The sequence below is a fragment of the Telmatherina bonti genome (assembly GCF_933228915.1).
Source record: "Telmatherina bonti genome assembly, chromosome: 16".
Taxonomy (NCBI): Eukaryota; Metazoa; Chordata; class Actinopteri; order Atheriniformes; family Telmatherinidae; genus Telmatherina; species Telmatherina bonti.
In genome coordinates this window covers 16,826,074-16,840,870 of record NC_136614.1, presented here as the reverse complement: position 1 = coordinate 16,840,870, position 14,797 = coordinate 16,826,074, and the positions used below count along the sequence as shown (strand labels likewise).

The following is a 14,797-nucleotide window of genomic DNA, read 5'->3' as shown; positions in this document are numbered from 1 at the left end:
GGAAGATTTTCTCACCCACCCCCTTGGAAGGTTTATCCAGCATCTGTCCTGCATCTTGTCTTTTCTATTGAGTTCTCTACAGCGAAGGTAAATATGATGTTGACTCTTAACTTCCCTCTTGCTCTGTGACTTTCTCTTTTTTTCGTCTGATAATGTCCTCTGGTCATTTCTCTTTTGGTTTCTTTGCTAAATTAGTCACAATGTGCATTTAAAAAAATTAAAAAAAAAAGGCCAATGTGTTGATAATCAGTTGCATGCAATGAGGTGTTGTGAAAGGTTGTTGTGAGATGTGCGAAAAGCAGCTGTCAGATGATGACATAATGCCCTAGGCTGGAAATAAAGGTGCATAATAAATGTCAGTGTGTAAACCAAACAAATAAGAGTTTTAAGGTAAAGTTCTGTGTTGGTGCTTTAATACAAGAGGCAGAATATTCTCTTGATTATGGTTAATAAATGACACATATTTGTGCATGTACACTTAGCTTTTGTCATTCCAAACTAACTCTTGAGGAGGGCAATCTCTGTCATCTAATATTGTTGTTAGAAATGCAAATAAGTTCAACGTATGGTAAACTTCAACCAATTGTTAAATATGAGAAAAACACAGCCTTAAACTGCTTGCCTTAAACTGCATTTTAGCTTTTCTGTAGTATTAAAAAAATGAGCGGAGTAAGGAGGAGAAAAAGCAAAGGACTGAAAGGTGGACAAAGATTTAAATCAGCTTTTAATTATAATTATTGGTCATCGGGCTGTGTAAGACTTTGGAGATGTGAGCTACAGCAGAAAATTTGTAAATAAGTGGGTCTTAGCTATGATTCCAAACCCTGGTCCCCAAGGCTCGCTATTCTGTATGTATTTTCCCTGCTGCAACACACCTGAATCAAATCAAATGGATTTTTGACAAGCTCTGCACAAGTCTGCCATTGACCAATTAATCAGAGACATGTTGCAGGGACACATGGAAAGTCTGCAGGTCATTCAGACCAGAGTTGGTGATCTCTGACTTAAAGAGCAGAAGTCACATGTAACCACAGGAGATTTGGGAAGCAGCAGTGCAGAGAGAAAAGCTGAAGGAAATGCAGAAAATTGACATGCATCCATTGACTTTCATTTGACTACAAATAACACTTGTCTGGAAAGACAGATTGAAGAGGAATGGCAAATGAAAGACTTAACTTTATTTTTTAAAAACTTTTTAGCTTATTAATAGTCACCATTAACATTTGCAAGAGGATATTAATGCAGATGGACTCGTCACCTATCGGTTTAAATTAAGTCAGAAGGGTCATTTATGACAATCTTGTTCCATATTTGTCAGTATTTTTTTATCACATTTATCTCACAGACAAGCAATTTAATGTACAAAGAAATGGTATTGCCTCTTTAGTTTAACCTAAGTTTAAGAAAAAAAGTGTTCTGCTGACGTGAAACCGCCTGCAGTTTTCTTGAACTACGTATAGAAAGTCAAGTATTGGTGGACGCTGTGCCTCACAGAACATTATTAAACATTACCTCAGATGCTGCCATTGTGAGAGACAGAAAAGGGTTTCTTTGACTCATGAGAGCCCCTGCGGCAGTGAACATGACACGTATTCAATCAGTTTCCACTCTGGAATACAAAAAGACTTTCCCCCCCCCTGCCCTCATTCTGTTTCTGTCTCGTTCCAACACTGAGCTGTTGAAGTTCTCATTGTTGAGGCGGCTGGATTCACTTTTCTTTATATAAAGCATGATTGTAGCTCAGTTACCTAATGTCGACGGCTCCCTTCAAATTTGTGATGTCTCATCTTGTAAATTGTCCTGAGGATTTTGTCTGGAGGAATTTGGTTTAAACTGAATTTGCAGGGCAGAGGCAAGTCATATATGACATTGCACCTAGCTGCAAAAAACCCCCCGACTCTAGTTATTATTTTGGCTGCAATCTAAGGAAAAATATGATGCAATAATTGCACGAAAAACTGCTGCATTGCAAGGTAACATCTGTAGCTAATTGAACAGTTCTTTGCATCTTTTTGACAAAGCTTGTCTGACATGAGAGGGATGAGGTGGGTATTAACAAGAAAGAAATTGATGTAGAATAGCATCAATAGAGTGCTGTGTAAAGCACATAAAAGCCAAACAATGTTGGTAGATATCAATAGCTGATGTTAATTTCTGTGTTAGGCGTTGCTTTATTCTGGCGGCAGGAAGAGTGTGTGAGAGGCTTGTTTGTGGCCTCAGACTCCTCTGACACATTTATTCTCAGGCTAAGGTAATTATGCAGATGAAATGGTTAAATGAGTAGCATGTGGTAGCCTGTAATTAGATTTTTGGTAATGAATGGATCAGATGCCTTTTGCATGCGTTCAACCACAAACACTCCCTTTGAAGAGTGAAGACTGAACTTGTCAATATATTTAGAGCTTCACAGAAGTTGGGGATCTTTCATGTGGAGGAGGGTGTTGCTTTTACCCCTTTCCCACTGAAGTGGTTCCAGTTTTGGTTCAGAATTAATGCCCACTTGGGACCAGGTCTTTTTGTTCAGACCAACAAGGCACCAGCTCCTGCATGGAAAAACTGGCACTACAGTGGTGCTGACTGCTTTTCCAGTGGGCTACTTCCAATAGGGGCTGTTGAAGAGGTCATGGTGACTAGCTAAAACTGACTGACATGCTAAAAAAACAAGCCCAGAGCCAGCGCAGCATCCGGTTTGCCTAATCTAAGAGCAAATAATAATAACAATTGACTTCAATATGATGTGAAGTCAAAGCAGCAGACAAACATGAGTAGCTGGACAACCCCGATTCCAATGAACTTGACAAAATGTCAATGTAACTTGGGATGTTTTTCAAAATGTAAAGGATTTGAAAATGCTTTTAAACCCTTAATTTAGTTGAATACAATACAAAGATATTTAATGTTGAGACTAATAAACTTTTTTTTTTCTTTTTTTTGTGTGCAAATATTCACTTATATTGAATTTGATGCACATTGATACACATTCCAAAATAACTGGGATAGAGGCACATATACCACTGTGTTGCATAACTTTTCCTTTTAACAACACTCAATAAGCATCTGTGAACTGAGGACATTCATTTTTTTTTAGCTTTGTAGATGTGACCAGTCTGTTGCATAGGGCAGCATTCATTGCCATGTTATGCATCAGTTGTATAAACAGCTTTTGCAACTACATTTATGAACATTGTCGAATGTTTTATTTAGTATGGATCTCAACCGAAATACTGTTGTATATTTAGTGTTTATAAATGCTGGTCAGCAAAGAGAAATGGCAAAGTGCATTCACAAGCAGCTTGTGCATGCAGCATTGTTTGATGTACAAACCTAGAATATTAAGATAAGTGTTTATAAAAAAGCAAAACATTCACTGCTTTGTGAAGCATTTTGTGATTTTTGTATTGAAAGGTACCATATGAATAAAAAAAAATCACTGACTGTGAACTCTCTGCAGTGTGGCTCTACAATAATGAAGAATACATCAGAAAGCAGGGATGTATAATGTTGATCTGTGAGGTCTATCTTGAATTTTTTATTTTTTTTGGTTCCCTGCTCCAACACACATGGTTTAAATTTAATTTCTGCTTAATGTGAGTCAGCTCTGTACAAACAGGAAACATCTAAATGTTGTCAAACAGCAGCCCTCAGAGATCAGAGCCCAGCATTCCTGCACAAAAGGGATGTGAAAAATATATCTTGGAAGAGGCACTTAAAGTGATTTAAGTTCATTGAGTGGTTGCTCTCTGAGCACAGGAAAAGCTAACATAAATGTCTAAAGTTAGATAAGCTCTGAACTGCATCAGTACTTGATTTGAGTTTGTCAAAAGAAGGAATTTATGAATGCAGTCAGTTTTTTTTCTACTACTTTTCTGATAAATCTCTGTTTGATAGTGAAGAGACTGACTCATTTTGTGAACAACTCACTGGCATTGGTGAGTCAGTACTCCTCATCTGTGACATTATGGAAGGGACAATCAGATTTTAAGGATGGAGTATGTAAGATTTTCAATATTTTCTAAATAAATTTACTAATAAAATAACTACAATCATAATTAGATAGTTTTTTGAATGTGTAGGTTCCAGTCTGTCCATATTTGATGTGTTATTAAATTACAAGTTTAATTAAAGACAAATGACAAAAAGCACTTTTTTTTTTTTACTGTTAGGCAAACATTTAAGAAGGGTCTTTGTCATTAATTAAACTTGTAATTTAATAACACATCAAATATGGACAGACTGGAACTTGCATGTTTTAAAAAAAACTATCTAATTATGATTGTAGTTATTTTCTTAGTTAATTTATTTTGAAAACATTGAAAATCTTACATACTCCACCTTTAAAGCAATATTACTCAACTTTCCCCAAACTAAAATTATGTACACTTCTGGAGCCGCCATTGCCCTGCTGTTAAAAAATAAACAAACGAAAAAAAACGGAAAAACTGCACTTCACTTTTTTTTTTCTCTCACAGCCCATGGCTTCACATGACAGCTGTGCTTCTCAAGCCAGCTCCCGATACCAACACACTGGCCTTTATAAACGTGCATCATGGTTGATTCAGCAAAGATATGCTAGAGGACCATTTTAAAGGAAGAGAGTAAAAGAAAGAGAAAAAGAGAAAGTAACAGAGCAACAGATGCGACGGGTCAGCATCAGACTGGCTTTTTCTGGCTGGAAAGAGCATAAAGAAGAAATTGTATGAAGACAGATGCCAATTAACCTTGAAAAGAGTTCAGTAATGTTGAAACTTCAATGGTAGTTTGTAAAATCTGCAGTCTTCCTTATCATGTGCAAAAGTTGTTAATACCAGGTGTCCCCCACCACCCCAAAGTTTTTACAAATGAACCCGATCCGTTTGGGAAAATTAAAACCACACTATATACTTACAAATATTGTTAGAATGGATTCAGTTTTATCCAAAACACCGAAAGAGCTCCAGGTTAGACCTAAATGTGGCCAGAAAACAAGCTGAACACAGGCAAACACAAATATCACATTAGCTTAATGTATGTGACGGCACATTGCATTATTAAACGCCACATGCTTTTCATGTATCTTGGTAAAAGAGGTTTGTGCTCAGCTCTGGCATATCTCAGAGGAATTAACCATCCAACAGTGAGGAATAAGGTGATGAAGGCCTAACAGTACTTGGAATAATCAGCTCCAGTGATTGTAAATTAGCTCTGAATTTTGCATTGATAATAATGACAAATGTTTCTGGAGCCCTCCACATCACTTTTAATAAGTTGCAAAATAGTTCTGTCCACACCTGCACCATGCATTTCAATGGAGTTACTCAGCTATAAAATGGAGTAAGAGCAGATAAAGGCAGGAAAACATCACGTATTTACCTAAAAAGGAAAGTCACGATACCATAAAAGAAAGCAAGGTGAGGGAGGGAAAATGCAGCTTTCCATGTCTTTACAGTTTGAGCTTTACATGCATTTAAAGGTGAGCGTTACGAATCTTGTAGAGACAACACAGATCAATTAATTTTATATTCAGACGTTATCCCTGGCAATCGTTTCAGGCCTTGCCAGCCCTGCAATTTAAAAAAAAAAAAAAAATACAAAAAGCAGGTCACCTTTAAGTATTGTAGCCCTTTGCCAGTGATCAATAGTGACACATTTGGTATTAATGAATTTTTGTCATTTCAAGATAGTGAAGCTGTCACCATTCTGTCCAAACAATGGTGTTATTCAGTTTGATTATTATGTGACCTATTGTTGGTGCAAATGAGTCTTATTTAATGACTTCTAAAAACTATATGATCTTGAAAAGCACTGTATTATTACCTAATTTAATATGTTAGAAAATATTAAAGTTCTCAGGTAGTACCATGCATCAGAAAGCTGCTCTGGGTTCATGTTACAAGATTCAGGGTAGAACAAGTTCGCAGTCAAACAGTAGGTTCAATACAAAATATGACTCGGGGTAGAAATTGATTGCGGAATAAATTTCGGCTCCATTTTTGTTGAACACATTTGTTCGAACACATTTCCAGCTAATGATAATCTTTTGCTGCAAATGAAAATAAAGACTTTCCAAAGTAAACCTGAATTCTGGTTAGATTAAAATGACATTAACTGACTGCATTCACAATAATAATCATTCAAAGTTTCCTAAAGTAAACCTAAAACCATTATAAATTTTCCACTTTTATGCTTGACGTATAAAGCGCATTTCTATATTATTTACATTGGTTGGCGTTTCAGCAACAGTAGCAGTCAGCTTAGCAGAGGGAATTGGTTGGAACATAACATTGGAATATTGTCATTCCTTAAACATGACAAATTTTCTTGACGAATATTAGATCTGTGAAGGGGCCTGTGCCCCGGCAGTCCTATGTCTAGCAATGCCCCTGTTGAAACCCAATAATAGTTTTTCTATCATCTTTCCAAATGTAATTTTCTTCCTTTGCTTGTGTCCTTTCTCATTACCGAGTGGATTGCCAGCTCTGTCGATAAAAGGAAAACTATTGAAAACCAACTCCCTAGTTGTGCTACATTTCACAGGCAGTCCATGCTTTAGCACCACAGCAACCCTCATTTAAAGATAATTTCCATTGAGACTTTTCAGAAAGACATTTAATGGCTCAGACACTGTATATGAATGTGAAAACGCTGCACAGAATGCCATTAATATTGCTGCTCATAAGTAAATACAATTATGAAATCTAAAAGCATGACCCGGCTGTTGAGAAAGAGGAAATGCCAGAGAAAATTGTCAAATGCTGCTTTTCATACTGCATCAAGAAGAATTCGTTTTGCATCTCGCTGTGACTGGAAGCTTCATCTGCTGCATCTGTTTTTAAGCAATGCAGATTCAGGATGTAGCTCGACACATTGGCATCCCCTTCCTGTCTTCCAAGAACTGGATGATTTATTCCTGTCTTTTATGTTGAGTTGATCATTTTCAACCAAAATTAGCTCGGGAATAAATTTGCATTCTGGTTGCCTTCTTAATGGAGCTACAATTTTAAAGGAAAAACCATCTGCATGCCTTCACTAAACTGCTATATAATTCTCAGAGGGGAAGAAAGTAAAAATGCTATTTTCTGGCAAACAGAAGGGGTAATTTTAAAGTTTCTGGCAAGGGTTGTGTGTTGGTGTATCTCAACACACAACCCACACAACCTATTTAGAAAACTGTATGAGCTGTTGTGTGCTGAAAAGTTGGAGACTCACGTTTGTCTCCGTTTCTGCTCAGACTTTAATTGGCTGTCACTTTTCAGTTCCAAGCAACGCAGTGAAAGACTCGCCTCGCCTCAACCCAGAGGGGCAGCTTGCATTGGATCGCTTTTAACGGCTGATGATTCATTGACAGATTAGCACTTGCTGCAAAGCCAATGTGATCCATTGTGTTTGTGACTCTCCCGGTCTGTGCAAACACTGAGGATCATAACTGAGGATGTTGACATGATGCTGAACATGACCAGCATCTTTGTATAATATTTATAATCCTTATCGAATTTCTATATTTGATTTCACTTCAGTATAGTCTTAAAGGATGAACTTGTGCTATCTTTCAAGCACATATGCACCAGTTTTTTTTTTTACTTGCTCCCCTGTGTAATCTTTGTCATATTGCAGAAGCTTTGGAACTTGGAAAGCACCCAGGCCCATCTGTCATTATGAACTCATTCCTTCTCCCCTCTATTTCCTCGGTTGTCGCTCTCTGTGTCGTTTGTCTAATCCGTATCTTTATCTGTCTCTGCCTCTGCAAAATGCCATTTTGTAGAGTAATAATTACACAACAGTGATTTTTGGATGTTCTTTGGGCGCCGTTCTGTCGTTTTTGCTTTTTAAAGCACCACACAGAGGAGGACTGAGGATGACAAAATCAGGAAAAATGAATAAATATTTGAATATGATTTTACACATTAATAAATGTGTTTTTTTGCTGGGAAGTAAGAAAACAAATTAAAATTAAATTTTTATGTCTCATTTTGAAACCTTTCTGTAAACTTTATGTGACTTTAAAAGACCTGCTCTGATTGAGACAATTCTGATATTTGCCATAGCCAGGGAATCATTGATCTGTTATCGATAATTATGGGGAAATGCTGATATCCATTCATGCCTTTACCAGCAGATTCTGATGCATTGACATCATAATGCATCCTTCTGAGAGAGGATTTTCTACAAAAGATATCTAGCTGAAAATAAGCTGCAGTTACTCTTCTATATCTAACATGGACAAATGTTTGTTGCTGTTTTGTTATTAACCTTACCTTCAGCCACCTTCCCCATATGAGTTTTGTCATGTGCTGTGTGCTCAGCGGGGTGATGGTGTTTTTTGCATCCAATCAAGTTTGTTCCTCTTTTGCAGTTTATGTTGGCCTATCAGAAATCACAGGAACCAAGCTGTGTCTTTCACTCACTTTGATGTAATTCCATCCCACTGATTGTGCTTAAGCTGTTACTATGGTTGTGTGTGTGTGTGTGTGTGTGTGTGTGTGTGTGTGTGTGTGTGTGTGTGTGTGTGTGTGTGTGTGTGTGTGTGTGTGTTGCTGCTGTGGTTGTTGTTGTTGTTGTTTGTGTTCCTTTGGCCTTGACTTTGTGCGCCATGTGTACAAATTTGATTGGCACAGAATTGCAAATATCAGAGAGTAATTTGGTTGTTTAGACTTGGGTCATTGGCCAGTCTCTATACTTGTTTTGATAGCATTGATAAAAGTTTTTGTTTCTTCTACAAAACCGCACAGCATTAGACAAATAGCTTTGGTGTTATTTAGCCCTCCTCCTTTGTTGGAAATTGCAGTCGGAATTTTTTTTTTTGGAAAATGTGATGAAGCTGAAAACAGGACCTTTTAGATTAAAGGTTTTCAGCCTTTTAAAGCAGACTCCCGGAATAAAAATTGCCATTAGGGCTGGGCGATTTTATTGGCTCGGATTTTAATCTCATTACGATCTGGGTTTTCAGCGATCATAAAAATAAAAGGGTGATTATTTTTCTCTTTTCAGTTTCCTCTCTTGCTGTCTTCAGTTGCTAATCGAGCGTCTCTGTCATTGCAGCGCTGTGCTGTAAACTCCTCCCACAGTTGCTTTGGTTTCATTCAGCCGCTGTTGCCAACTTGGCGACTTTCTCGCTAAATCTGGCGACTTTTTTTTTTTTTTTTTTTTTTTTTTATTAAAAGTGACAAATCTAGCAACTCTTACTGGAGTTATTTGGGACTTTTCTGGTGTTTTGGCGACTAACTTGAAGGCACACATTGTTCTGCAGTTACTATAAGAAACGAACAGCGGGAGCCTCTCCTGTCCTAAAGCACTCCCAGACGGCCAGTCTCAGTCGGCTCCGGCTGCAGGTCAATGTAAAATAACTGCAGTAGGTTGTGGAAGTTCACAACAACATAGTTTATACCATTGTCAGTGAGAACTGGCTGCATTATTTTTGTATACATGGTTCGGCGAGTTAAACACTAATATCCCACCATTACGGGGCGTTACCATAGCAACGCGTTAGCCCTAGTGGCCATATTGAAATCTTTTAAATTTCACGCTACAAAGCTGGCAGATCCACATCCTGACATTCTGTATGTCGTCAGAAAACCAGAAAGCAAACCAAGCTTAAATACATGTTTCACTTCAACTGAAGTAAAAGTCATTTTTTGAGTTCCCATCACAGCTTTCAGTGACACTAAGCAGCTGCACTGTCACCTTTGTAGCTTCCTAGTGGAAAAGTCCTTGAGATGCTCAGTCAGCCGTCTGCAGATGAGCGGTGATCCATGGCTACAACAGCTGCTCCCTCCACACGGCCTTATGACTGTACCTTCCCCTGCAGCTGCTTGCATCTTTTTTTCCCCAGCATCTCCACAGGGAACGGCATACCTCCATCCCCTCTGAGCCTCTGTGATTATGGGAAGGATAATCAGTAAGAACGATGAGCCAAAGCCCCTCAAGGGGAGTAAGGGTAGCAGGGTAAGTTCCAGAAGATAGGATGATCAAGTGATCATTGGCTGAAGCTCGAGAAATTTTTAATCTTTGGGCTGTTTTCTTATTGTGACCAATCAGGCCCATCTGTTTAGCATCACAGATGTATGATTTATATATGTTTTCCAGCTGTGGTAGCAGCATTACCCACAGATGAGAGTTTATTATTTGGACCACCATTTTGGTTCAGGCAGTTGGATGAACTGCGGTCATTCACAGTTATGTCTGCGATGGACTGGCGAGCTGTCCAGGGTGTACCCTGCCTTTCGCCCAAAGCCAGCTGGGATAGGCTCCAGCTTCCCCGTGGCCCTGAATTGGATTAAGCGGTTTAGAAAATGAATGAATGAATGACTAGAGATGTCACAGCTATATATTTTCTTGGTGTGAATACCATCAGATGGAGACTATTGCAATTGCGATGCACAAATTATTTATATTTAAAATTACGTGGTTAATCCTTTAAGTTGTATTTTTTAACTCTTCATCTACCATACTTTTCCACTTGGATATGCCTCTTATGCAACCCAGAAGGAAGGAAAACAAAGCAACACAAGCGGTAACACATCGTGATTCTTTAACTTTGTTTTTTGTGCCATGCACAAGTTGCCAATATAGTTTCTGGAAAATGACGTGATGTATTGTGAAAGTAAATATTTTTGACACTCTTACTGCAGATGGGAGCTCCATCAAGAGCTGAACATTTTTGTCTCTTAACTGCTCTGCAGGTTGCAGTAAGTATTTCAGAGACATTAGTAGGGCTGTGGACATATGCTTTCATCCCGATTTGATTCCAATTTTTTGTGTGCCAATTGAATTTATATTGCGATTCTTCGATATTGCTGATTTTTGTAGACCAAAAGCAAAAAAAAAAAATTGTGTGATAGATTATTTTTATTTATTTAAAAAAAAAATTAACAAAAAAAAAAAAAAAAAATCAACATTAAAATTGTGAAGCAAAAAAATCCCGATATTTGATTTCCCACCCCTGGACATTAGGATATTATCAGTTGTCTAACTATTGGAAGGAATCTGGTTGGCTCCTCGGGCCCCAAAACCTCTGTTGTAGACTTCTGTTCTCGTTTTGAACATTTGTGTTTTTACTGGTTAATAGAAGACAATTAAGATACATTGATTAAAGCAGACCAATGATGGTTTATTATTATTTTCAGCCTCATTTAGTTGAAGCACTAACACTCGGAACATTTCCAATGTTTGTGATAATTGCTGTCTTTGTGATCTTTATTTAATTTTCCTTTTTCTTTTATGTGAGATACTTTAAGAAAATCTAAATTTAATTGGAAAATTTTAGTCCTTGCAGTTTCACAAGGAGCCCGGCTGCCCTCAGCCAGAGAAAAAGTAAAAAATTGTAAGTTCCTAAATCTCTCACATCGTGTCTTATTCTGCAGAAATCTCAGATGCCTCGTGGACGGTCTAAACCTTTGCTGGAAATGGCAGTCTGCTGGAAAATTCAGCTTTCAATCATTAACCAGTTGCCAGAGCTGCACTCCCCTGTCGTCCCCACATGTGATATGTGGCCTTGACTTGAATTTATTGTCGCTAAGTTTAAAATCCTGTTACAGCTGGATGTTAGTTCTGTCTGAGCTCCATGTTTCATCACGGAGGAATTTCAGAAGTGTCTCTGAAAGTACTGCCAGCATGCAGAGAGACTGTTCAAACATTTATACAAGCGTTTGCCCCCTCATGATTGTGAATCTGGAGGCAATACCCCCCACTTCTTCAGTCAGGCTCTCAACTCCGCACCTGCTTCCGTCATTCTTCTGATTTCAGCTGCTTTTATTTCATCCAGACGTCTCAATATTAAATTCCTCATTATGCATCCTTTTGGCGTAAGCAAACATTACTGTATTCTTTTTTTAAAATTCTGTTTAGTTCTTGGCTCAGACTTACTGTGAATATATCTTGATTTGTTTGTAAAGTCCCAGTTGACTGCATCAGTTTTTAATTCTCTAAATCAAATTAGCTCTCTGTCTGAGTAATGCAGTCTGTGTTATTCATAGGTCTGACCAGCAATTTGCTGACTAAGTTGATGCTTGCTCAGTGCTGTCCATGTGAAGCAAGAGGATTTTATCTGGGTCATCAGGTGCAGCCTCTCCTTTCCCCTGAGAGGACTGCAGAGCTCTTGATTTGAGATTGTTCGAGGCTGTTGCCTCCCGAAAAAAGTGCATTGTAGATAAAGTCTGTATTGATTTTTCATATGAGATATGTGATATTTATACAGTGACATACAGAGATGATTAATCATCTGTGAGGAAGCATGTCATGTCATGGCAAAATCCATTTGCCATAGTTACAAAGTGGTGTCACGCGCAGTATGAGGTGAAGCCAAGGACAGGCACATCATTATGTCTGAGTGCAAATTTTTATATAGCTCACTCTTTAGTGCTGGCGTAATCTTGCAAGGGAAATGGCTGCATCAGCTGCCCTTTACGTGTTTAGCACCAAACCGCCTCACAAACTTGGCGGAAGGTAATGATGGCATTATCATTGATCCGCACAAAGTAAGTGAAGAGCGATCAATGCTTTCTTGTGTGTTCTCTATGCAGACAGCATCCAGATTAAGCTCGCTGCAGCAGAGAAGATATTTTGCAGATTAAAAGGCTACAGATGAGATTGAGATTTCTGTTTATTTGTGTATAACTCCGCTTCCCAGAGGCAGCCACGGGGAGAGCTTTAAGCCAGAATGTTTTTTTTTGGGTGCAAGATTAGGCCTAACCACTGGGTTTGCCAACATCTGTCAGCCATTAGGCCTGTGACACTGGCAGTCATGCAGCAGTTAATCAGACTGTTGTGATAGCTGCCTCGCAGATACTCCGCACCTCGGCAACTTCTCTTCACAGCAGGTTGACTTTAGTAATCAAAGAGTCAACATCTCTCCTGGGTGCTTTGCTAACTAATACAGAAAGCAGGCCTGTTATTTTGCACCAGAGTATCTTGTAACAGACCATCTCGGGTTAATATTAGACCTCATATGACTGAGGCTGCACATTTGCATCCGGTTATAAACTGCTTTTATATTTATCTACGCACGTTCAAGCTTTACAACTAACACTAAAGCTTTTATGTGGAAAATGCAAATCAAGAAATTATTGGTGGTTCGGCTGGGTTGTGATAACTTTTTAAATGCATACAGCTGCTGTATAATGTAGCTCTAGTTTTTAGTTTATGTAACCTGTTGGAAATGATTTGATCTTGTACAGGAGGGTGGCAAAAAAATTCATTATTTAGTGAACCATAACTGCTTCAGGCTCATTCAGGCTGTGAGATGTAAATACTGAGTTTTATGGAACATTTAAACTGAACATATTTAGGATTTGTACTTACTGGGATGAAAACCATCTGTGATTGTGAACTTACCTTGAGTTTCTTAGCTGAAATAGCTATCAACCAATGAAATGTACCAAATTTGACCGTTGTTTTTGTATTCCTCTAATTCTTAGTTTAATTCAAGTTCATTCAAACAAGTAGTAGTTTGTGACAAATTACGTAATGTTCAAAAAGGTATGTTGACACGACCCAGATCCCGCATGAAAGCCAAAGGTTTTCTTTTTTTTTTATTGTTTTGTTTTCTTCCCCAGAGATTACAATAAAAGTATGTATACTCGATCTCACAAGTTAAGATGTTCAAATACCTGGAGACAAGTAGCAGCAAGATGCCATTCAAGCATCATGGGATTCTCTGCCTTACTTGTGATTGGTTGGTACGTGTCCTTAAATTCATAAATGTACTAACTGTACTGCAAGGTGGTGTTTTTCAGTCGAGTCTGGGGCACACTGATCTCCGATCGTCAGAAATACCAGCCACACGGTAGCAGCGGGCAAATATGATTACCTGACACAGACAGGGTGGAAGATGTTTGTGGTTTTTTTGATGGTATCTGTCTCTGCTGTGATCTGAACAGACAGCAGTGAAAACATTGCAACCACAGAGGGTTGAATCTGCCAGTAGCCCAGAGAAAAATATTCTTATCCACAGGAGCTGATATGTTGGCCAAAGGTAAACACCTCCTACATTCCTCGCTTTTCTGTGACTATGTTGGTCGGAACATTTCTATTTTGTGTGCGTTATCAAGGCTTGCTCTCAGTGTTTTTTTTTTTGGTTCAGTCATGTATTTGATAACGACTGTTTGGCGTTGAGCCTGTCAGCTGACAACAACGGAGCTCAAATATAGGTTGAGCTCAGTGAAGGAAATAATCTGTGCTCATGTCATCTTTTAGAGACGTTTGACTGGAAAGCACATCATCTGCATTGCAAACATGCAAATAAAAGTGACCAGTATAAGCAGTCGTTTTTAGCTGGATCCCAAAGCTCACCTCTGTCTAATGGCACCAGGGATGTTTTGAAATATTGAAAAAAACCCATTGCAGTGCTTTGTATCAGAAGATGCAGCTTTGTGTGTGTGTGTGTGTGTGTGTGTGTGTGTGTGTGTGTGTGTGTGTGTGTGTGTGTGTGTGTGTGTGTGTGTGTGTGTGTGTGTGTGTGTGTGTGTGTGTGTGTGTGTGTGTGTGTGTGTGTGTGTGTGTGTGTGTGTGTGTGTGAGAGAGTGAGAGTGAGAGTGAGAGAGAGTGAGTGAGTGAGAGAGAGCACCTGAACTTTTCCCTCTCCTTAACAATTGCTGGTTATTCTGCATCGCTCTCTAGAATGGAATTTTATCAAGAATGTTCTGTGACTTAAATCAATGAAGCGACGAGGTTGGGATGAAGGAGGAAGCCTTTAATGGGATGTGGTGGAGATAGTATTAGTCTTAGCTCATTGCTACTAATAACAAATGATGATAAATGGACTTTGTATGCTTTTTCAGACACTGTGACTACTCAAAGCCCTTAACACTACATGTCACATTCACCC

General features: G+C 38.6%; 1 protein-coding gene across 1 annotated transcript in view; it reads left to right on the top strand.

Annotated features, from left to right (window-relative positions):
- extl3 (exostosin-like glycosyltransferase 3) overlaps positions 1 to 14,797 on the top strand; it is a 36,753-nt gene that overhangs the window by 8,870 nt on the left and 13,086 nt on the right. The window lies entirely within an intron of this gene.